At 44.4% G+C, this 24,992-nt stretch overlaps 1 protein-coding gene across 1 annotated transcript in view; it reads right to left on the reverse strand.

Moving 5' to 3' along the window:
- Window positions 1-24,992, reverse strand: part of URB1 (URB1 ribosome biogenesis homolog) — a 683,114-nt gene that overhangs the window by 338,073 nt on the left and 320,049 nt on the right. The window lies entirely within an intron of this gene.

Genomic DNA, 24,992 nt, shown 5'->3' on the forward strand with positions numbered 1-24,992 from the left:
ACGCAACACAAGCTCCGGGGACTTGGCTTTGATCAACCAATCGTCCAAGTAAGGGAATACTGCTATCCCCTTCCTTCTGAGCTCTGCCGCAACCACCGACATCACCTTCGTGAAGACTTGAGGTGCTGAAGTAAGACCAAACGGAAGGACCGCAAACTGGTAGTGTTGCGATCCCACCACAAACCGGAGATACTTCCTGTGTGACTTGAGTATCGGGATATGAAAGTAAGCATCCTGCAAGTCGACAGACACCATCCAGTCTTCCATGTTCAACGCCAAAAGCACCTGTGCTAGGGTCAGCATCTTGAACTTTTCCTGCTTGAGGAACCAATTCAAGATCCTCAGGTCCAGAATTGGTCTCAAACGACCATCCTTCTTGGGAATCAGGAAATACCTTGAGTAAACTCCTTGACCCCTTTCCTGCTCCGGGACCAACTCCACCGCGCCCTTTAAAAGGAGGACTTCTACCTCCTGTTCTAGCAACAGGAGGTGTTCTTGTGAACAATACGAAGGGCGGGGCGGAAACTCCCGAAAGGGAAGGGTGTAGCCTTTTCCCACAACACTGAGAACCCAAGTGTCCGACGTAACAGTCTCCCATTTGGTGAGAAAATGCTGTAATCTTCCCCCTACAGGAGAGGAGTGAGTGGGAAATGGTGGAAGCCTAAGGCTGCTTCCCCTGCTGCACCCCGCCAGAGGATGAGGAAGAGGCAGAGTGCTGCTGAGAAGCTCCCCTGGTGCGGACCCTACCCCTCCCCCTAAAAGATCTATAGGGATGGGAAGAGGCAGGTTGCTGATATCTTCCCCGAAAGGAAGAGGAGGAAGAGCCACGCCCAAATCCACGAAACCTCCTGAAGAATCTGGAAGAGGCCGTGGAAGAAGGAGCTTGGAGTCCCAACGACTTAGCCGTGGCCCTGCTCTCCTTAAACCGTTCCAAGACCGAATCAGCCTTAGCCCCAAACAGTTTGTCCCCATCAAACGGGAGATCCAACAATGTGGACTGTACATCTGCCGAAAAGCCCGAGTTACGGAGCCAGGCCTGTCTCCTTTCCACCACAGTTGTGCCCATTGCTCTGGCTACCGAGTCGGTGGTATCCAGTCCCGTCTGGATAATTTGGGTCGCAGCAGCCTGGGCATCAGAGACAAGATCCAAAAGACCCTGGGGAAGCTCTGTAAACGAAGAGGAGATGTCATCCATCAGAGCATGAATATACCTCCCCAGGATACAGGTTGCATTGGTGGCTTTTAATGCCAGACTGCAGGACGAAAAAATCTTCTTCGACTGCGCCTCCAGCTTTTTTGAATCTCTGTCCCCAGGCACCGTCGGAAAAGAACCAGGCGCTGACTTGGACGAACAGGAGGCCTGCACAACCAAGCTCTCCGGCGTAGGGTGCCTAGATAGGAAACCAGGATCAGTTGGAGCCGTCCGATACCTCCTGGCCACGGCTCTGTGAACTGCTGGGGAAGATGCCGGCTTCTTCCACACCTCTAAAACCGGATCCAGCAGAGCGTCATTAAAAGGTAATAGAGGCTCCGCCGCGGCTGAGGCCGGATGCAACACCTCTGTCAAAAGGTTTTGTTTCGCCTCCACCACCGGCAAAGGCAGGTCCAAAAAACTAGCTGCCTTCCGTACCACTGTATGAAAGGAAGCAGCTTCCTCGGTATATTCCCCCGGGGACGAAAGGTCCCACTCAGGGGAAGTGTCCAGCCCACTGGCCGACTCCAGTCCACGCAGCCCATCACCCGAGTCCTCTAGCTCTCCTTCCTCTAGGGCTCGTTGGTACTCCTGCTCTTCTAGTACCCGGAGAGCACGCCTCCTTGAATGCAGTCGTTGCTCAATCCGCGGAGTCGACAATACCTCCGCCGAAGTCGGAGATCGGCGCCAATCTTCCGAAGCCACCGACGCCGCATCCGGCGCCACAGGTAACTTCGGCGCCGACTGAAGAGCAGCTGAAACGGATGGACCCACCGGAGTCACAGGCCGAAATCTCGACGTCGACGGGATGGAAATCCCTGGGGCCAATCCCTCCGAAGCCACCGGAGCGGCCACTGGCGCCGACACTGGCGCCGAGCCCACGTTCCCAAACGGGAGAAAGGGCATAAAGGGTGCCGGCCGAAGAGGCGCAGGATCACCCAAAGAAAAGGCCAAAGGCCCAGCCGGAGCACCCCCTGGAGCCATCTGTTGGAAGATGGCATACATCGCATTCAAGAATGCGGAACTATCGGCTCCAGGGGTGGGAAAAGCCGGATACTGGGTGCCTGACTCGGAGGCGACCCCGACGCCGGCCTCGGCGTCTGCGCCGGAGAAAACACTTGAGGCTCCAATACCTCAATCACCGACGCCTGTCCAGGCGAAGTTGGAGACGCCGGAGAGGGCAACGGCGTCGAAGGATGCGGCGTCACCGTGGGGCTGACCTCCCATGTTCTTCGGCGCCGATCCGGAGACCTGGAACGAGCCTCCCTTGAATGACGCCGAGATTCTCTACGGCGCCGGGAGTCTCGATGACGCCGATGTCTTGGAGAAGACTTTTTCTTGTGATGCTTCTCCTTTGACTTGGCCATAAACAGCTTCGCCTCGCGTTCTTTAAGGGCCTTCGGATTCATGTGCTGACATGAATCACAAGTCGAGACGTCGTGGTCGGAGCTCAAACACCAAAGGCAATCGGAATGAGGATCCGTCACCGACATCTTGCCTCCACACTCACGACAAGGCTTAAATCCAGACTTTCTCTGCGACATTATTTCCACAGAGAAAGAGTACGCAGCAAGATATACACTGTAACCGCAAGAGTAACAGTTGCTCCCTCGAAGATAACCGCTTCGAATGCACGGAAAAAAGGGAACTGACGTCTGCACGTCGTCGAGGACCTCTTATTGCCTGTATGACGTCAGACGGCGTCGCGTGCGAGACAGTGACGTCCTCGTCGACGTGCAGAGACTAGTAAGAAGATTTCCGTCGAATGCTGGCGCCATGGGAGTATTCATGAGGTGAGGAATCCACAGGTAGTTGTATCCATCAGAAATCGCAATTTTGGAAATGCAAAAAGTTTGCAGCTATGGGCCAACAGGACCATAGCTGCGAATGGGGCCGGTATTGCAATTTGCGATTCGGTAATAGCATTTACGATTTTTAAGAAATCGCTATTACCGAATCGCAAATGTGATACATGGCACTTTGTGAGTCGGAAATAGCGATTTCTTAAAAATCGCTATTTCAGAAACGCAAAGGGCCGTAATGATACATCTGGCCCAAAGACTTCAACACCAGTTCTGAAGACGCTTTTGGAAGAAACATTTTACCTTTCTTTAGAACAGAAAGCTGGTAACAGGCCATCTTTATATTTTTGGCAATGTGTTCCTCAAAAGTGAGGTTGGTGTTCATGGTGAACCCAAGTGGCTCTGCATTCAGTGAAATGTGGAGTTGAAGACACCAAGTTTCATGTCACTGAGACAGATTTGTACTGTTTCTCGTTTGCTGTTCATGGCAAATTACAGAAAGCCTGTCTTGGTTGGGGTGAGCTTGTGGTAGGTGCTGGACATCCAGGACTATGTCGAAGGCAACTGAGAACTATCACAAATAATATTGGTATCACATTTCCAATTGGTAGCACAATTACTTTAAATATTACTACAGTTATTGTGTTTTCATGAGGCCTCCCTCACTCTCCCAGTGCCTTGAGACCCTCACGGATGAGTAGACGCGCTTTACAAATATTGATTGATTGATTGATGCTAGTATCACAAATACTAGAAGTACTGCAATTATTATTGGTCCTGTGGTTATAACTAACAATATTACTCATAGTTGTCAAATGCTATTGGTACCACATTTTGGGATTAATATAATTATTAATACTGCTACTGGTATCACAAAAAATCCTGGTTTAGTTTTTTCAGCTATTACTACTATAACGATGGCTATTTCTAACTAGATAACTACCAGCCATAGTTCACCATGATAAGATGACTATTTGTCCCATCTCCACTCAAACCCCAGAAAACAAACTGACAGTGATCCTAAACTTGAAATACAAAAATAACTTTTGTATTCATTTTTAGACATGTTTTGTTTCACACATGAGGTTTAAGCATTCTCCTCCTAAAATGCCTAGTGTATAATTGAAACAAAATCTATGGTACTTGTAACCAATATTTTACAGGTCTACTGGGTGACATGGGAACCCATTTTAGAACCAGTTCAAAAGTAGAGCTGGTAATACTTTATTCAGCAGGCCTCTTGGTATTGGATTTTAGAATTTAATTAAAGTACTCATTTTTAGCAAGCGGTATGTGAAACTAGAATTTATATCTGTGAAGTTGAAAATGTCCACCAACACCATACAAACTGGAAAGTATATGGCTAAGATATTTGATAAGAAAATTTCAGCTGAAAGAATGGGCAGAAACGTTCATTTACAAGTATGCATAATGAAAAATTATCAAGTATACTTAATACTTTCAAACGATGTTCATGTTCACATCCACTGGAGAATGAAAAGAAGAGTGAACTCACAGAGGTTGTGAATCTTTCTGGTTAAGCATAACTCTCTGCAACTAGTGATGCAGCCATTGAGTTATCTCTACTGCTTCTGAAAAATGGACGTTCTCTTTTTGTCTTATTTGAAACATATTAAAATCTAGTGTCTAATGTACACTCACACTGGTATGTTAGGTGGCCTAAAAGTGAAACTATGTCCAAAACTCCCTTCTATGATTGGGAGCCAGAAGTAGGATGAAAAAGTAATGGATGAAAGAGAAACCGGGAGTAAGTAGGGGAAATGCACACGAGTGAGAAAGCAAAAGGAGTGTACATGAGGGTGAGCGCAACATGGATGGGAGAAGCGCATGGGCAACAGAGCATATGGAGTGAAGGGAGAGAGAAATACACAAGGGAGGCAAGCTGGGGAAAAAACATGGACTCATTAACCAAAAAGAAATACAAGCATTGGCAAAGCCAATAGGTCTCGTTTTTGCGAGAGTTACTACTATTGGCGCTTTAAATGGCAATGTCTTTTACCCATGTGTTATGGAGTAGGGTGGATGTGTGTGATGTGGAGTGGAATTATGTGGAATGAATTGGAATTGTTAGTTGTGGATTTGTGTGGAGTGGCGTGGACTTAGCTCAGATCTCATGGAGGCCCAGGGATAGAGCTATGCTTTATCTATAAATTACATTTCTAGTGCGCTTTGCTAAGGCGCCATTCAGCATGTTCCTTTGGTTCCAACACCCTTCCTGTGCCAGGCCTCTCCTGACATGTCCGTTACAGACCCACATCTGGCTTGGTTATGAGCAGTGCTTCCCACTTCTGCTTCTGCTTCGGCTCTGAAGCTCTGACCTGCAAATCTACTGTAGAATTCAGTTCAATGTGCCATATTTCTACAGCGCTATTGACACGTCTTTAAATTTTGTCAACAGAAGTATCCTGGTGCCTATTTGACCAACCCGTTCTCACTCAAGGAATGTATAATATTTGTGTTTATAGTGCGGTATTGGAGGAGCGTGGGCATAGCGTTTATATTGGAGAGTGCTGTTGGAACAGGGAGGCGTTAACTATGGTCAGTGGCATTTACTCCAAACCAAAACACATGGGTAAAAGACATTGTCATTCACAACGCCAATAGCTCTAACTCTCGCAAATACTAGATCTATTGCATTGCAAATGCTTGTTTTACATAACAGCTGGTTGAGGCTCCGGGACACTGCATGGATGGATGGTTCAAGCTAGAAGACTCCTTTAACTTTCAGACTGCACCTGCCATCTGCAGTGCGCAGCTTCTCTCCAAGCCACGAGTCTGTCTGGGACTTGAAATGGCACCCTGTATGACTGCAGACTGGGAAGCAGACACCTTGAGTCTGTTCTATAAAGAACCTCCATCTTTTATTCCCCTAATATAAACCTTTTAACATGTGTCACTGGCAATGCTCTAACAATGTAAGTACCCGCACTCCCTTCGAAGACTTCTGCTGTGTGAGCGCTGGACGGATTTTTCATGTTTATTCCCATGCTGGATCCATAATGTGGGAGCATCGTAGAGGCAGACGGGGCACGACACAGTGTAGGAGGAAGGATTTAGGGATGGCTCAACAGCAACAAGAGGAGAGGCAAGCAACGAGAACGGAGCAAACAATGACGACAGAGCAACCAACGAAACGAAAAAAACAATGAATAACATTGCAATTGAATTGAAGGGTATCTTATTTAGAAGCAGTGTTTATTTCTCTAACCTCAATGTGTCTTCCTTCCTGCAGGAGAGAAGCCCTTCTCGTGCTTGCAATGCAACTGATAATTTGCCGACATACCTAATTTAGGGCCAGATGTAGGTAGAAACCAATTTGTGAGTTGCAAATTGCAAGTCCTTCTGCAGAAAGGTGTCTCAGACACCTTCTGCGACTCGCTATGGGCTCGCAAAGACCCACCTCATAAATATTTATGAGGTGGGTCGCAGTTTGCGACCCCATAGCGAGTCTGGGCACTCACGGGGATGGTGGCCTGCTGGAGACAGCAGACCTCCATGTCCGTGACTGCTTTTAAATAAAGCAGTTTTTTTTTTCTCTTTGCAGCCCGTTTTCCTTAAAGGAAAACGAGCTGCAAATAGAAAAAAAATACCGAAACCTTTTTGTTTCGGTGTTTTTTCAGAGCAGGCAGTGGTCCATAGGACCACTGCCTGCTCTGAAAAAACAATTATTGTGAGCATTCACATGGGACCCCTTCCCGTTTGCGAATGAGTTACCATCCACTTCAAGTGGATGGTAACTGCGGGTTGATTTGCGACCGCTTTCGTGGTCACAAATCAACCCAACATCGCGGTGCGACTCGCAAATAGGTAGGGAACGCCCTTTCCTATTTGCGAGTCTGAAACACATTTTGCGACTCAGTACCGACTCGCAATATGTGTTTCAGCATCACGTGAGGGCATTAGCGCCTCGCAAACGGCGTTTTTCGCTGTTTGCGCGGCGCTAATGCCTTCCTACATCTGGCCCTTAATGTCATAAACCTGCCTATTGTGTACATGACGGATGGCACTCGGCGGTCTAAAGCACTGAAGATGCTGCTTCCCTGCCCCTCTTTATCAACACAGCTGGAGTCTCAGCTGCACTAGTGGCCCAAAAAGAATCAGGCTGTTGGTGCTTGGTAACACGAGCAGTTACTACGAAGATGGTTAAAGCAGGGTTGGGGTTTAGCTTGGCAAGCAGCGAGGGGCTGGAGGTGGTGGTGAGGAGAAGGCACAGGCAGATTTAAGATGTAATAAAATGCCAGCAGTGACATGTGGGAGGTGTTTGGGGGTGGGGCGACAGCACGGGGAGATGAAGTGTTTAAGGAATATAATTAAAATTGGGTAACTGCAGGCACGCAGGGGAGCAACAACAAGCTTGGAGGAGATAATAACATAGCTTCAGGCTCAAAAAGCGCTCAGAGCTACAAGGAAAAAGTAGTCTCTGAAATAGATGCTAAAATGGGACCAGTAGAAGGGGACAAGTACTGGGGGTGTGGTCAGTGGTAGTAGACAACGGAGGAAAAGGTGGGACAAATAGGAAAGATTAACCACTTAGAAGAAAGGATTTTTAAAGGGCACTGACATAAACAAATGAGAAGAAGTGGGTGGGCCATAAGCCCATAAAGAAGTATGATAAAGTAGAAGAGGTCTTGAATGCTCAACCTAAAAAGTACTTGTAAAGCAAGCAGAAGAAGCACAGAAGCCAGCCAATCAAAAGAGACTGTAGAGAGGCAATGCTCCATTGGAGGCATAAACACAAGATTGACAAGCCGGGACACCCATAAGAAGTAGGAAAGTGAGAGTGACAGGAAAGCCAACCAAAAGGTAAGCAATGGGAGGCTTCCAAACCCAAATATGTTTTTTAGTAAATCCACAATATGTCTCACAACAGACAACACGTTCACTGTCTAGTAGGCTCAACCTAAAAACAGTGGAAGCAATAGGATACTGGTTCATCAAGTGATAGAAAGAGCAGAAAGAGAAACTTTGGAAAGAGAAGTAGAAAGGGAGGAAGGGTGGAAAGAGAAAGAAAATTTAACAGAAAAGGAAATACTCCCAAAAGTGTGGTAAAAGAGAGGAATCATCGTCAGACAACTATTTATATTCTAACCATGTCAAACCATACCAGTTAGATTTTCTTTCATGCGTAAATAGGTTACGCTTGGGATAGCTAAGTTAGTGAACACAAATCAAGATAAATCTGTCAGCAGAACATGAAATATCAGATTCTTTGCTGTGCAGCAAGTCAAGGAACGAATAACTCTGGGGTTGGTATTGTGATATAAACTCATCTAAGAACATAAATATGCCTTTGTCATATTTCTAACGTAAGAAAATTAGCATGTATCCAAGAAATGTTTAATTTTGGAGCAACTTAATCCCCAACAAATCCCTTCAGCAGCTCTTCCTACAAATGCAGCCTGCCAGTGTATTTTAGCATGACTTTCTTGCCAACAGAGCCGGCCCTTACAATACAACCCCTTAAAAAACACAGCACCTGCCTTTCCCAAGTTAATAGTGTTGCAGTGTCCAACATACCGTGGAAGCCTGATAAGAATACCACTCCAAATCATCTGCACACGTTCTTTGCTTTGCCTTTCTTAGTGCTGTATCATGCAGTGACTGCTGAAGCAGTTCTCAGCAATTAAAACATACAGATGAACCATTTGTTTAAAGTTTATCTTTTTAGCCTTTCACTTGTGCTTGGAAATCCTCGGCTATTCCACCACCTTCAGAGGGTGTCCTTTACCCAGCAGAGCAACCTCCTCAAATTTAGTAGCTACCTTAGAAGATCCTGTAGCTGTCTGTAAGCAAGGCCTAAACACTTAAGATCCATCCCAGTTGACCCCACCTTGTCTTTAGATTCTCTCCAGCCCTGTTGAGCAAGAACTAGAAAGTGGTTTTATACCAATTTATATCTATGTTAAAAAACAACAAATCTCTAGAGAGGATTGCGTTTGTACAAAGCTTTACTATAGATAACAAGATGTCAGCAAACTAAGGCACTGCCAAAAATGTGTATCAGTCCTCAGTTACACCTATAAGGTGATGGAGAAGGGGACCTACTCAAGGAACGTTTGTCTTGTATTAGTTCAAAGCATGCCAGTGAGACCACACTGAAAAGGACCTTTTGTGGGTGAACTCTTAACTGCCCATCCGATGCATCCATATCCTGTGTTTATCTCATGCACACTATCTTACTCTACAGTTGAAACCTAGGTTGATGAAGGCACAAAGGCACTAGAGCACTGAAGCATATGGAGATAAAATGACGGGCCATGATTCAATACTGGTGTAAGGCCTTTCCAGAAAAGGATACTGAGTGGATACTTTTGTAATTAATACTGTGAGATAAACTTTAAGGGTAAACATCAAAACACATGCGCTCAAGCATTCACATAATGTCTTTTCAAAGTTTGCATTGTTGACCTCGCATATTCTCTGACGTTACTAATATCGTAATGTTACTACTTTATTTGAGCACAGCCAAAAGCTTTCAATGTTTCCCTTTATGTGTCTAGCCGTTACTCTACATCTCTAACCCACGAGCTGATTAACTGTCTTTGTCGAAGAGCTGTTCTAGAGCAGGGATCTGCAACCCTCCTGTAGTGAGAACTACTTCTGATCAGTGAAAATCAGCGTTAGGTATCAAAGGCTATGGTTTGGACAAAACACTTTGACTAGAGGCACTTTTACATGGCTGCTGTGTGGGTCAGTGAGTGCATGGCCTTTGGGGATGCATGAACGTGTGTAGGAGGTTAGCGCTGTACATACTATATCAAAATGAGATATAGTATGCACAGAATCCAGGGTTTCCCCAAAGGCTTAACAGAGGCTAAAGTAGATAATACTAATGCTCCCTTTTGTAGTAGTGTGATCGAGCAGTTAGGCTTATCACAGGGTAGTGCAAAGCATTTGTTGTACAGACACAGACAATAAAGGAAGCACACACTCAATGACTAACTCCAGGCCAATGGTTTTTATATAGCAAAAATAAACTTTGTTACTTTATTTCTAGAACCACAAGATTCAAGTTGCAGGTAAGTATGTGTGCAAGTAAGTATCCAATATATGTATCAATACCACTTTGTTTAGAACTGGCAAGATATACGTTTTTCAAATAAATTGCAATTATCTGTTTAAAAAGTTGACAGTGTAATTTTCAGAAACAGTTCTGGGGGGGAGGGGGAGGGCAGGGGGGGGGGAGTAAGTACAGTTTTGAGGTAAGTACAAGACTTACAGTTCCAGTCTCCGGGGGATAGGAAGTCCTGGTCGGGGATCAAGTAAACCCCAAACACCCATCACCAGCAACTCGGGGCCAGCCAGGTGCTGAGGTCAAAGATGAGGTCGATTTAACATGGGCTCCTATGGAGACTAGGGGCACTCTGAATCAGGTCTGCGTCTTCGGAGGGCAGACATGAGGGGGTTTAGAGGAGCACTGGGGGGGCCACAAGTAGGCACCAAACATACACCCTCAGCAGTGCAGGGGCGGCCGGGTGCTGGGTGCAAACACAGCGTCTGGCTCCCAATGCTTTCGTGTAGGGGGTCACCAGGGGTCACATAGATGCTGCAGGCTGAGTCCAAAGGGCGGTTCTGGACAAGGAGGTGGGTCACCTGCTGGACGTTGCTGCACCAGAGATCGGATTCCCCAAGGCCAGGGGGGCTGCGGGTGCAGAGCAACTTTTGTTGACTGGTATCTTCATCCGTGTTTTTCGCTCTCAGGGGGTGTCTTCCGAATTCAAGCTGCAGGCGTTGTTGCGTTGGACAGGAGGGGGGTCAACCCAGGGTAGACACTTAGTCGGAATCGTCTGGGGACCATCTCCAGTCATTTGGGCCACCTAGACTTGGTCCGTGGGCTTCTGGTGCAAAGTGGACAGGACTCATGGATCTGGGGTGGTTCTGGAGTCCTTGGATGGAGTTTCTTCTTGGACAGGGCCGCAGTCCATGGGAGTTCTTGGTCTTCTGTGAGACAGGAAGTCCCTTGGAGGCTTTTCAGAGGTTGCTGGTCCTGCAGGATGCTTTAGAAGCTCAAGACAGGCCCGTAGGGCTGCGGACAAGTCAGTTTGCATCTTCAGTTTTCTATGCTGGGGTTCGGCTTAGCAGTCTTTCTTTCTTCCTGTGAGGTCGCCAGGAATCTGACAAGCTAGATTCAGGGGAACCCTTAAATCCTGGATTTAGGGGCATTTCAGGGGTCAGAGGGCACTAGCCAATGGCTACTGTCCCTGAGGGTAGCTACACCCTTCCTGTGTCCACTCCCTTTGGGGAGGGGGACAAAGACCTATCCCTATTGGTCCCTGCCCTCCAAACTAAGAAGGAGGATTTTGGAAAAAGGGGGTGTCACCTAAGCTCAGGACACCTTAGGGGTGGTCCCAGCTGAGGTGGTCACTCCTCCTTATTTTCCTTAATTTTCCCACGGACTTGTCGCCAAAAGTGTGGCTTTGTCCGGGGTGCGGGCATCTCCACTAGTTGGAGTGTCCTGGGGCATTTTACAGGAGGCTTGAGCCTTTGAGGCTCACTACCAGGTGTTACAGTTCCTGTAGGGGGGAGATATGAAGCACCTCCACCCAGAACAGGCTTTGTTTCTGGCCACAGAGAGCACCACATGGGGTCAGAACCTCGTCCAACAGCAGCATGCTGGCCCAGACTGGTCAGTCCTGCACTAGCAGTTTGGCTAACATACAAGTGGGGGCATCTTTAAGATGCCCTCTGGGTTTATTTTTCTATAAATCCAACACTGGCATCAGTATGGGTTTATTGTGCTGATAAGTATAAAATCAAACTTCTCAGAGTTCAGTGAAGCCAATATGAAGGGGTGGAGTTTGTAATGACAAACTCCCAGCCCATATACTCAATATGGCCACACTGTACTTACAGTGTCTAAGAATGGACTCAGACACTGTACGGCATATTGCTCATGCAGCTATGCCCTCACCTGTGGTATAGTGCACCCTGCCTTTGGTCTGTAAGGCCTGCTAAAGGGATGACTTACCTATGCCACAGGCAGTAATTTGTGGGCATGGCACACTGAGAGGGATGCCAAGTCGACTTTTACTTTTTCTCCCCACCAGCACACACAAGCAGCAAAGGCAGTGTGTATGTGCTTGGTGAGGGGTCCCCCAGGGTGGCATAATGCATGTTGCAGCCCTTGGGGACCTTCCCTGGTCACAGGGCCCTTGGTACCATAGATACTTTTTACAAGGGACTTAACTGTGTGCCAGGGATGTCCCAATTGTGGAAACAATGGAACAGTTGTTGGGAAGGAACACTGGTGCTGGGGCCTGGTTAGCAGGATTCCAGCACACTCTCAGTCAAGTTGGCATGAATATCAGGCAAAAAGTGGGGGGTAACCATGCCAACAAGGGCACTTTCTTACAGTGTACATATGAATGAGTATGGGTAACTGAGAGCATGTGTTGTATGTACTTGTGGCACAGGACATACCCTTTGCCATATGTGGCACCGTTACATGTATAACACAAACATACAGCCATTTAAACAAGCATTTGCAACGCAATGGGTATCGCGTTTGCTCGAGTTAGAGCTATTAGCATTGTAGGTTCCTAACTGGACTTTTCTTGCCACATAAATTGAAAATGAAAAGTAAAACAGCTGACAGAAGCAAGTCATTTCAAAGCACCATGGCCCCCGTGAGCGCAAGAGTTAATGGCTCTCCGCGTGAATGTCTACAAAGGATCACAGCTAGGATGAAAGGCAAACCGAAACCAGAGGAGGGGCCATCACACGCTGTAACAGGAGGAAGCGTGACATAGTGAGATGGGCAACAAAAATTTTCACTTACTGAAATCGCTTGGGAAGGAACTCCACACACAAAGGAGGGACATTTCACAAAATGCACCAATTAAAATGAAGCATTTAAGACAAGCATAACAAAGAATGAATAGCAAGAGTGGGCGTGGTTAAAAGCCCAAACGAGATTACCACAGGCCAGAGCGCTTGCCCGCTTGGTCCTAAAAATGACTATTTTTCAGTTATAAATATGGCACAGTGTTCTACCGGTCACTAGGAGCAAGAGGTCTGCTGCTTGTAAACTCAACACTTTGAAAAAACATTTGAGAAAATTAAACATGAAAAGTTATATTGATTATAAGGTAACTTTTAATTTTCTCAGATTTAAAAGCATTGAGAAACATAATTTTGTTCTCACCTCCAATACTGAGCTGACAAGGACTTTTATTTCAGAGCTAAATACTTTAGTGCTTCAATTCTTCATCTCTGTGCCCTGGGTCATACATTTGAGTCCAGCATTGCTCCATATCAGGCCCTCCTACTTGCAGCCTGATGATAATAACATAAAATAAAGACAGCTTTCCCTTAACTTTAAAAGGAAAAATGTGACCCTGTCCTTACTTAAAAGTGAAGTCAGGGCTACGAGCTACTCTGAACGAGTCTAGTACTGGCTCGCATTCAACTGGTTGGAAACACCTAACATAGAGGCAGCTTAGCAGCAAACAGATTGTTTGCCTGTTTCCAGAGCCTACGACAAGTAACTAATAGCTCTCTCTCACATGCAAATATTACTTCTTTCTACAGTTTTGCACCCTCAAATAACATGTTGTCTCAAAAGGCCTCCTCTATATTCCTAAAACCCTACCTGTATCTCCAGTTCCTAGTGTTGGTATTTGTTGTGTAGTCATGTGCTTGAATCATATCCTGTTAGGCTGGAAAACGCTAGTAAACTTAAATATCAGTAAGCAGTGTTAAAATTACCATGAGCCTCAATAACAGCGTTTGGTTAGTAACACATCAACTTCATTTGAAAGAACCCAAAGTTTAGCCAATAAGGTGGAAGCGCTGAGCTCTCCTACTTCCCCCTCTCGAGGCAACCTTTAGCTTAGATTTTGAAGAAAAAGTGGGAGTAGTACATACAGCAGAAGTGAGCCTCTGCCAAGAAGAAGGGAGGATCACATCTGAAAATATGAAAGATACCAACCCTGGAGAACTAGAGTTACAAGTTAACTAATTTCTTCTCCGGCACTGGATCTTTCATATATTTGACTGATAATAGCAAGCAATACATAACATTCAGAATAAGATGGAAGCAGGTTCCCCTTCGTTGAAACAGGTTGGGGAGGATTCCCTGTTCTACTGCTGAACAGGCTGGCATGTATAAGTTCAGGCAGTAGTGCTTTGTAATCTTCCAGCTGAGGAATTCCTGTAAAGGCATACCCGAGTAGAGTTCAGCAGTCATCACCATACTCCTGGTGAAATACGACTTGACTGTGCCCTGCATTGGAAGCCTTGTTTTGTTGTGGCAGAAGATGATGCAGACTGACAGCCAATAAGCAATTCTCTGTTTTGATAGGGGCTGGCCTCTTTCTTAAAACTCCATAGACGCAAACAGCGAGTGAGAAAAAAAAAAAACTGTCTTTTCCATTTAAAATCAAATGCACCTGCGCAAATCCAGCAAGTACAAACATTTTTCGCTGGCGATGTGGGATTTGGGAAAAAGGAATGTAGAATGACAAGCCCACTGAGATGAGTCAGCAGGGACTTTTGGCACACATGTATGTGGGATCAGCTCTAAGTATGACTGGTGCGTGTTAAGTGGAGAAAAGGCTCCTTTACAGTAAACACTTACCCCTTCTCGACAAGTTTAGGGCTGGGAGAAGTGCAGTCTTCTTATAGATGAACTTTAGATGTGCCTTGTGGATTGGTTCAAAGGGAGGCAACAGAAGTTGGCTAAGACCGTGTTTAACCCCCAAGACACCAGAGGGTGACATATAGGAGGGAATGCTTTAAAAATACCCTTTTTTAACTGTTTTGTGATTCGTTGGTCTTGCCTCTTCTAAACAATCTATCTCCATGGACTGTGTCTTGTGTTAAAACATTTTTTATTAATTAGCCAATAAACTGCTGCCAGGGAAGCTCACTGCTCATGCCACTAGAGGAAAAGCAGCCAATACAACATGGCTAAAGAGCACTGTATTAGCGTACACCTGCAAAGTCGGGGCTTGGAAGTCAGTCTACACATTCACAAGGCACTATTATCCTGATTCTGAAACAAGTGTGCGTCAAGCAACTCTGAGAATTCTTTTGAGATAATACTCTTGCTTCTACTGTATGACCAAGAGCCACTACAGAAAGGATTTAAGCTCTATAACATTTTATGACCATCAATGACAAACCTGCACACAGAAGAAATGGTTACTTGCAGGCCTGGTTCTGTATCAGAATAGGTATTTGTACCTCATTGAGGACATATGTACCTCATTGAGGGCATATATATCCACTGTCCTCCCAGCTTTGTCTAGGCTGTACAGCATAAAAGGTTAGATTGTATTTTGGATTCATTTCCAACAACTCGTCAAAAAGAACGGTCTTTGTGAAGCTACTGCCAGTACTAGGCATCATGAGAAATTGAAGTTCTTGGAATCTTAAAGGAGCAGGTCCCTTATGAGGCTGCACTTTTTTGCATTATTGGCATGTTAGGCAGTAGGTTATGTATAGGTCCTGCAATCTTGTTTTGAGATGAGGTTGACTTATTTATTTATTGAACAGTATAGAACACTGGAAAACTTTGCCTGAAACAGGATATTCGATGGCAATTCTCCGCATTGGTCATGCTGGAGGCTTCACCTTGTCATGCTCTGATACACTAGATGAAAAGTGTTCCAGGGTCCACCCTACATGGCAGGGAATTATTCTAACATTTATGACTTGAATGAAGATACATATGATGCAGAATCAGGACATTTTCATTATTTGTAAGACGGTAAGTGTCAATGCTCATTTGTAATCATCCAAAACACCTGCGATATTCAGGTGCAGAAAGCCCACCCCCTCCCCCACTCACTTCCCCCAGCCCTCCAGTCCCGTTACTACTTCACAGGCAATTAAAAAAGGAACCAGATGGTGATAACGCCAATTAAGTGATAGAAGTTTTCAATAACCACTAACTCAGGATGGGCAAACACCAGTTTGAGCATGGGGCCGGCTTTATGCCTAGGTACCAGGAACTCAGACAGGAACCAGCCATATCCAAATCAGCCAATGTCCTAATCCAAAATGAACAACTCCTTACCGAAGTGCCAGCAAGGTCCCCTCTGATAAGGGTACACAAGCAACCCCAAATTGTTTTTGGCCTATTTGGGCCTTGTCAGTAAGATGCAGCTTGAATCCTACGGCTTGCATTCCTATTCTGAGGCGATCTGGCCTACTAATTCTGCCAGGATGGGTCCTATTGGAGGGGGACCAGTACTGATTTCCATACAGCTGGTTTCAGTCTGCAATGGCAAGGCAAACCAAATATCCTGATGTCTGTAATTAATTCTAGCGTTCACACATTGTTTACAGTTTGTCCTGTGTGTGATAAGCTATGTGCCAGAGGTATGCCGAGAAGGGGTGTCATGGTCACTGTGCCATATGACTGAAGCTGCACCATCCTGACAAAGCCCAAATTTATTGAAACCAGTCTGGAGTTGCTTGTGTCCCTGTTGTCCTTCCAGTGACACCACTGATCTTCCAGATAATTGATAAAGTGGCGTAATATCCAATCTGGCAATTGGGACAGCAAAAATGCAGGAGGCCATGGAATACACTTAGGAAGAGATTTGATGAGTTGTTGGCCTGAGAGCTTTGAAGAGAAACGGACACTTTTCCCGGGCTTATAATACTTATTCTCCTCCAAAGGAAACACTTTTCCTCGTGCTGTATCTATTGTTGCTCACAGATAGAAAAGCCACTGTACTGGGGTTCTCACTGACTTTTAAAGTTTTACCTGTAGGCCCAAGTGATGCAATAGCAATTTTACTGCCTGAAAGTTCTGTACCCCTTTCCGTTTATTGGGGGCTTTCAATAGGTAATCATCCAAATATGCATAGTGGAAAATTCCCTGTCAATGAAGACATGCTGCTACTATTTATTGCCAAAAGCATGGAAAAGTTACAGGGTGCGGACTTCAGACTGCTTTTGGATATGGTAACTACCTACTAACTGTCAGGAATCCCCAAGGTGCCTCCTGTGTTATCTGTCAGCCTCCCCAGGGATTAGGGTTAAATCTTATCTCTGTTCTTGGTTAAACCTTCATGTTTCTAAGTAAACATAATGTGCTGTGTTACACAATTGGTTTTATCAATGTTGTTTTACCAATGCTTGTTTGCTAATGTGAGCAGGTGTAGACATGTGCTTCTAATTGGGTGTGGTGACTCATCCACATGTGGAAATCAACTGCTTTCCTGATTGGCTATAAATAGCAGAGTGAAGCATGCCTTCCTGCTTGGCTTTGTTTTGCTTCCTGATCTCAGCATCTGACTTGGCAGTCCAGCCCCTGCTGTCATCCTCGTATTCAGGACTTTTGAGGCAATTCTTTTCTTCGTTCCTGTACCAGCTGACACCAGGCATTCCTCCAGCACTCTGGAAAAGACTGCAGTTAAGTGACTAGTATTCTCCGGGGAGTTTGTTCTTTGAGCGCTGCGCTTTCCTAGAACAGCTGGTGTATTTCAGACCTCGTATTTTGGCAGAGTGCTTATCTTGAAGAGACAAATGCTTTTCTGAACATTCTACATTATTACTGTAGTTACTTGCCTAAATGTGCTTCAGGAAATCTGCTTGAGCTCAAGTACTACAAAAAGTGACAGTGCAATTTTAAAAGAGCATTTACGTGACTTTTCTTTCTTTAATAGCATAACTGTTGGATTTAAATTGTCATTCATGCCTTTGTTTCAGGTTTGAGGAAATTGCTTTTGAAGGGTTTTTCACACACACATTGAAACCAAACTGTGCCATCCTAACTGTTTAAACCCAGAGTGGACAATGGTATTTCTTGGATTGTTTTTGTTCCTTTTAGTTTAACCCTATGCATGCAGGAAAGTTATACGTGATATAATTAATGCCCGTGTTTGTCTTTCTTGTGCATGATAAGTGCAACCACAGTTCTAATTGTAGTGTGCAGCAGTGAATTACTGTGAAGCCAGCCCTAGTGTTGCAGTAGTTGTTATGGTACTCAGTTTGGGTTTTTGGTAATGCAGTGTTGGAGCATCCACGTGTTCTACCACTCCCGTGCCCATATCAGTAAGAGAGATTCAGCTTCAAGGAAGTTGAGTGCACTAACTCTATCACTCTGTCAACAACGACCTGCCCCCCGAAGATACAGTGTGCCTGGCTGGTCTGGCAAGACATGGCAGTGTTTTGTCTCTTTCTCTTTCACTCCCTCTTTCCTTTTGGGACACCTGCCGGGGTTTCTGTGTCCACCAGGAAGTGCCGAGAGGAGTTCCAGGAGGTCGGGGGCATGCCATTGCCCCTGCAGATATCCTGCTTTTCAGGTGAGTGGCCCGTCTCGACACTAACAATTACAGAAACTGTTTCTCTTGACTACAGGAGTGTGAAGGTAGACATCCTGCAGGTCCACTGCGCACATTCTAAATCCATTTGAGCTGCTGAATAATTTGGCGGACCGCTAACATAATACATTTTTACCTCTTGATCCACTTTTTTGCAAGCCGCAGATATAGAATTATTCTGGATCCCTTACACGAGTCTATCTTCTGAACAAGGAAATACTTTGAATAGTTAGAACTAGCTCTTTTTACTTGTCCTTGTATTAGTGATGTGACCTCTGTGCAGAGCAGTTCGATGGAAATTCAGCAACTGCTTTGGTGAATAGCTGGTGGAAGCGATTTGAAACTCAAAGAGTAACTATCTTTATAATACTCAGTGCCCTTTAGTCGTCCATGATTGTTTTGTACTATTTTATATGTTGCATTACGCTCCTACCCTACTGGAGTAGTTGACAGAGAAAGAAGAAAGGTAAGTCATTAGTGACTATTCAAAAACAGTCACCCATCGGAGTAGGATAACTGAGACTGAGTTGATTTGTTTCCAGGTTCCATTCTTTGTTAATATGATAACTTTGGCCCTTTGTTGCTGTTGGTCATACAGTCAAACAGGGAGATTTAACACACTGGCTTAGGAAGTAGTGGCAGTCCCTGTGATCTGAAGAATTTCTTACTCTTCACAAGATCAACTGCCTATAACATTTCAGTCTCATTTGGTTCATTATTTCCTCTGTATGATTAACAAACGAGAAAGAGAAACTGAAGATTTAATATTTTTTTAATTATGCATCTGGCTTTAAAGAAGTCGGGTGTAACGATGAAGAAACAGTGTAATGTTTTTAATGGCAGTAACCTGTGGCTGCCAGCTCTTCTGAATCTCTGTCAGCTCTGATAACTTGGTTACAAAACTGCTGATCTTCATAAACATGTTCCTCAAAGTCTTGCATGCAATGGTTCAGTAGGCCTTCTGAAAAAGCCTTGATACAATTGTGACTTTAAGGGTCACAGCAGCTTTGCAATGCAGAATTCTTCACTGCTGTGACTTCGGTACCAAACATCCTGTTGCTTGCATTTTACTTTTTTTTTTTTTTTTTAAACTATCCATTTTAGAAGGTGCCAATCATCTCAACACCAAAACATATCTTCCCCTTGCATCTGAAATGATCACAGAATCCAAATTGATGCCTGCTTTTAGAAAGCTGTAGAGGTAATATTATTCACAGAAAGTGGGGAGTGGTGTTTTTGCTATAAAAGGATTGAGGAATTTGTCCTCCGATACTTCTTTCAAGTCTAGTTACAATGGAAGAGGTCTGGGCTGTGAGGACTTCATTATTACTGAGATTAACGTCTTTGATTTTTGATAGGGATGATCAGCTTCGGAGCACTTCTTACCAAGACATCCTGGAAAGTGCCATCCACCAGGAAGACACTTTAAGGCGATTCCGCCAAAGACGTGTGTAGGAAGGCACCTAAACTCCATCATCCATAAGCAAGGAGATACTGGAGGGGAAGGGAGATCTGGTAACTCTATGCTTCCTTGGTGTATGTGTGAGTTAATATTCTTCACTTGAGCAGGAGGCACTTGAGGAGATGGTGGGTCTCATAGGTCTTGATGGCTGTTTTGTTATAAGCAAAACAGATATTTGCCTAGAAGCTACACTACAGAGTAATAGTAGAGGCTGTAGTGGGTCTCAATACGATCCTCCCGTGGGATGTTATATTGCAGAAGTGGTAACGACAGAGACTGGGGGGAAAGTGAAAATCCTCTTGAAGGTAAAAGCTTCCTCTGGTTAGAAGGTTGATATCAACGGCTGCGATGTTGGTGTCTGCAACATCCAACAACAATTGAATAATGAGGCTACATCAGCATATGAGATGGAGACATGATATAAGAGCATTTCGACTTGCCTGAATCGCGTAGTTGGTGATGTTTCGATGTTAAGTGAGCCTGTTTTCGATGGGGAACAAGTCGGTACCGATGCTCAACATAATTTGTGATTGAATCAGCGTGAATAGCAGTGGTCATGCTCTTCCATTTCTTCACTTCTGAGTCTCTTCGCCGGGCCCTCTAGATTGTAGAAGTCTTTAGGAAAAACAGACCCTCAACCAGTGGCAACAGAATGTCCCTGGAGGCCTTGGTGGACTTTAGCTTCTCTTTAACCTTGCGATACTCTAAATTAGTCTGACTCCTTCACAGTCCTGATGTGTCTTTTTGGACATATTTTCTTCTAACAAAACTCCTATCCCTTTTCAGGGTGCGACAAAGGTAAACAGACCACACATACTTGGTATGTACCACTAACAGCCTGCTTTCTTCCAAAGAATGGTCCCTCTACAAACAGTGAAGGCATATTGTACACAAGAAATATCCCAGGAATTGTCCAAATAACTCCCACAACTGCTACGAGATCAAAAAAGAAATGAATTCTCAGAGAACAATTCTAAGTAGTAGGTCTTAAAAACACCCAAAGTATTCCAGGATCCCATTCTCATGTGCTAGAAAAAAACAGGAACTAACTCATGGGTCATGGAAGTCCATGGAATGGTGAGGGAGCAAGGCACCTGTTTAACTCCTATAATGTAAGCAATTTCAGGATGGTCTTTTCTTCTTTATTTGGGCATGTTAGTGAGCAGGTTATGCTAAAGGTGCAGATATGCTTTTTGAGATAAGGCTTATTGATTAGATTTGTTGAACATTCTAAACGTGGAAAATGTTGTAAAAACCGACTCTTTGAGGGTGAATCTCTGCACCTGTTATGCTGTACTCTTCACTCGGTCACATTCTGATCTGCTGAATGAAAAGTGTTTTGGACACACAGCAGGGAATTGTTCTAATGGCTATGACTATTAATGAAGGCTCTATGATGCAGAACTATGGTTCACTGAGGCAGCAGAAAAAGATAAAACTGTTTCTCTGTCAGCTTGGCATGTGTGACAGAAAAGTCTAATTCAACATTATCACCAAAATTAAGAAGGGCAGGAAACTCATCTTCACAACTATTTGGCACTCTCAGGTCTTTATTTCCAGTGCACGCTAAAGCAGTCCTATTGTTTCAACACAGGCATTCTGAGGAGCCAGGAAACCATTTGACTCAAAAAATCATTGCCATTTACTGCTGTATTAAAGGCCAGCAAATACTTCTAAACACACTTTTATACATTAAATCACTCCATTTCAAAACATTGTTCCATCTCCTTTTCGCTAGTCATGGAGGCTAAAGTTCTTCTGCAGATCCTTAGATTCAGGTCAGGGTTACCCGACTACTCTGTCCAGTGACTCGCTTCAAGGCTTTAGTTCCAACAATTATGCTCCGTGTTACAGATCTTTTCAATGACTTCTTAGTGTTAAGGTAAACTGGTATGGTAGTCCCTCTTCTCAAGAAATCTAATCTTAACATAAGTGACAAACAACAATTGTCCAATTACTATCTTTCTGGCTCTGTGGAAATCTCCAAACAAAATAGTAGCTGAATGGTTTTTTATCTACATGGAAGAGGCCATAATTCTGGAACCCTGGGAAGATGGCTTTTATCCTAGCAAAGGTATTGAATCAGCACCGGAGTTTGTAGTCAGTGCATTAAAAGCTACTGCAGAGGGAGGTGATGCCTAACATTGACTTTAGTAGATTTCTCTGTTATATTTCACACAATAAACCACATAACTGTATCTGGCTGTTTAGTTGATGATGGTATTTCTACAACTGCTCTGAGATGGTTGACTCTCTTCTACAAATCTAACATATTGTTCACAAACCCCTTCCCTCAACACACTTTCATCTACGAGTCTGGCCACTGGGTGTGGTGTTTCCCATGATCCACTTGGTCCCTCATACACTGACGAGTGGCTTCTTACCATATTTAAATGATCTGTTGACTATTTTGCTCTCTCTTACACTGATGACTCTCAGCTGCTTGACGGCTAGTGCAATAAGCCCCCTCTTTAGCCTTGCACATGCAAGTGTCGCTTAGCAATACAGAAGTGGATAAGCCCCAATTTCCTGACTAATAAAACAGAGTGATTGTATTCTTTAATGCTCAGACAACTGGTGTGGCGACATTCTGTTTTTACGTGATGTGTTAATGAGGAAAGCCTCCCTTTTAATGCTAAAGAACACACCACTAGGGTGGTGGCATCATGTATTCTGGTGTAAATAGACAACTATGCTAGTCTCTTATCTTGGTTTCCTTGCAAACGCCCTGGCCAAAGTGCAGAACTTTGCGGTTCACATTGTTTTGAGGCTGAAGACACTCAATTCCATGCTGAGCATCTGTACATGTCTGCACTATCTCCAGATTCACTTAAAAATATTCAAGTGTCTGTGTCTAGTTCACAAGGATCTTCCTTGTTTAGGTGATAATTTTTCCCTCTACAGGACATCCACAACTATTTGTTCTAGGGGGCTACTTATCGTCTCCCCCATGTTAAGTGTGCTCAATTCACAGGAAACTCTTTCGTTTTCAAAGCTGGAAATGCTTGCAAACAGAGTTTGGGCAAGTGTAGTACCTCCTGGCTTTCAGGATAGTCCTAAAAATGTGTTTGCTCTTGTAAGCTCTATGTGTATCTAGATGGAGTCACCACCCTTGCCTTTCTTGCATTTCTCTAAGCAATGATTCACTGTTCTGTTTTATCAAGAACATAAAGGCAACTTGATGTATGTTATGCCGTGAACATCCTCAATTTGTTAAAAATAAAATAAAAAAGTCAGTTGTTTTTCAGTCCACAAAAATGATTTGATCATTTTAGACTCCCAGTATCATATAAAAACACAAGCTTAAGAGCTTTTGCTGTACTCTGACAAAATGGGCTAGTAATACCTCTTACTTGCCCCTGGGCGGGTTTCCATCTCTTTCTCACTCGATTATAAAATGCATTTATCTGTTGCTCATGTGTAAGGATGAATGAGCTTGGACAGAACTAGAGGTAAAGTAAAACATTTTAAAACAAATGGAACACTATTTAGTTATCACAATTAAAAGTTCACTTTTTAGTGTCACTAGGTTAATAAAAATGTGTGGTTTGAATTTTATAAGCGATAATGGTTGGGTGTTAATACTCAAGTATTAGAAAGGAATGGCTATCTATTACAGCCTTATTCAGTGTGTATCTCAATAGCAGCCACAAGATGTACTAATTGCACTCTGGAAATACTGTATTCAGAGGCTGGGATGAAAGGGTTGCTTCGTGGTTGCTGTCCTGGGTGTGCCATTCTAAAGCAGTTAGTTCTGCTACCACTGGCTGCACAATAAACTTTATGTTACAATGCGCTGTAAACCGGTTGTGAAGCCTACTGCTTGGCATAATGAATAATGAAGGTATAAATACAGTAATAATTATGTAGTTAGGAAGGAAGGACAACATAACACCTAATATTTTCTCATATCTTTATCCTCTATTAAATCCCATTTTATTTTTTTCTTCTTCATTTTTTACTTTTTCTCCACTTTTAAGCATGATCATTTCTGCTCTTCGCAAGAACCAACTGAGTTTCATCATCAATCTACGGAGTTCTGCTATCCGAGTTTCTTAATAATACTTTACCACATTCCAGTTGGATCTGAGGGACCTAAATGGCTAGTCCAAGACTTCAGAGAAGGGAACTTTGCAGTTGCCCACACACCAACATGAGTCCCTTTTAAATAAACTATACAATTAAAGTTAAGTAGCAGGTGATAAACCACAACAGCTACGTCTTCAGCCTTTCTTCATACTACGGCACTATGCAAGGAAAGCAGAGCAGCAATGACAGGTGTGCACCTCACCCGCCTGCCACCTTCAACGCAAATCCTCTTAAGAACAATCCCTAACTGTAGGAGGCTGGCCTGGTTTGTAGTGGGTACCAGAGGTACTTACACCTTATACCAGGTCCAGTTATCCTTTATTAGTGAAATGTAGTCAGAGTCTAGAAGCCAGGTTGTCTAGGGACAGCTGTAGCTGAGCAGCCAAGACGTATCTAGGAGACATGTAAAGCTCTTGCAATACCACAGACTAGACTCTCTTAGGAGGCAAGTTATATACACAATATATACACTAGTGTCTAAAAACAGGTAAGTAATAGCTAGAAAACAGTGCAAATAGTGAAAATCACAATAGGTTGCAATGTGCCTGGGGGAACACAAACAAGGGGCGCTGGAAGTGTAAGAAAACCCCAAAGGTAAGTAATAGCACCCACCCCAGAGCCCAGGAATACATGAGTAAATCACAGTAAGTTTCCTAGAACACACAAGAAGTTGTGATAGAAGATTATGCAAGAATCAGAAGAGACTGCAAGACACCAACGATGGATTCCTGGACCCAACGACCTTTGGAAGAAGAGAACCAAGTCCAAGAAGCACTGAAGAGTCCAGGGAGAACACGAGCTCCTGCTAACCCGGATGAAGGTGCAAAAGAAGAACCACCAGTGAGGAGACCAAAGCAGTTATGCACCCACGAAGACAGATGTGGGCTCCTTGTTGGTGCAGAAGTTGTCCCACGCTGGACGGATGATTGCAGTCTGGTTTGCTTTGCTGGATTCCACCAACAAGCCTTGGCACAAGCAAAGCTCGCGGATAGCCAAAATGGCGCCGCGTGGGACCAGGAGGGACTTGGTGGCTTCTGCCCAGGAGGGGGAGGCAGAGGTGGCTCTCAGCAACTCAGAGAGCCCTCAGAAGACCAGGCAGCGCGCACAGGAGTCCCACAGCCTGGGGACAAAGAAAGTGCAAATGGAGG

This window comes from Pleurodeles waltl, chromosome 8 (genome assembly GCF_031143425.1).
Source record: "Pleurodeles waltl isolate 20211129_DDA chromosome 8, aPleWal1.hap1.20221129, whole genome shotgun sequence".
NCBI classification, from domain to species: domain Eukaryota; kingdom Metazoa; phylum Chordata; class Amphibia; order Caudata; family Salamandridae; genus Pleurodeles; species Pleurodeles waltl.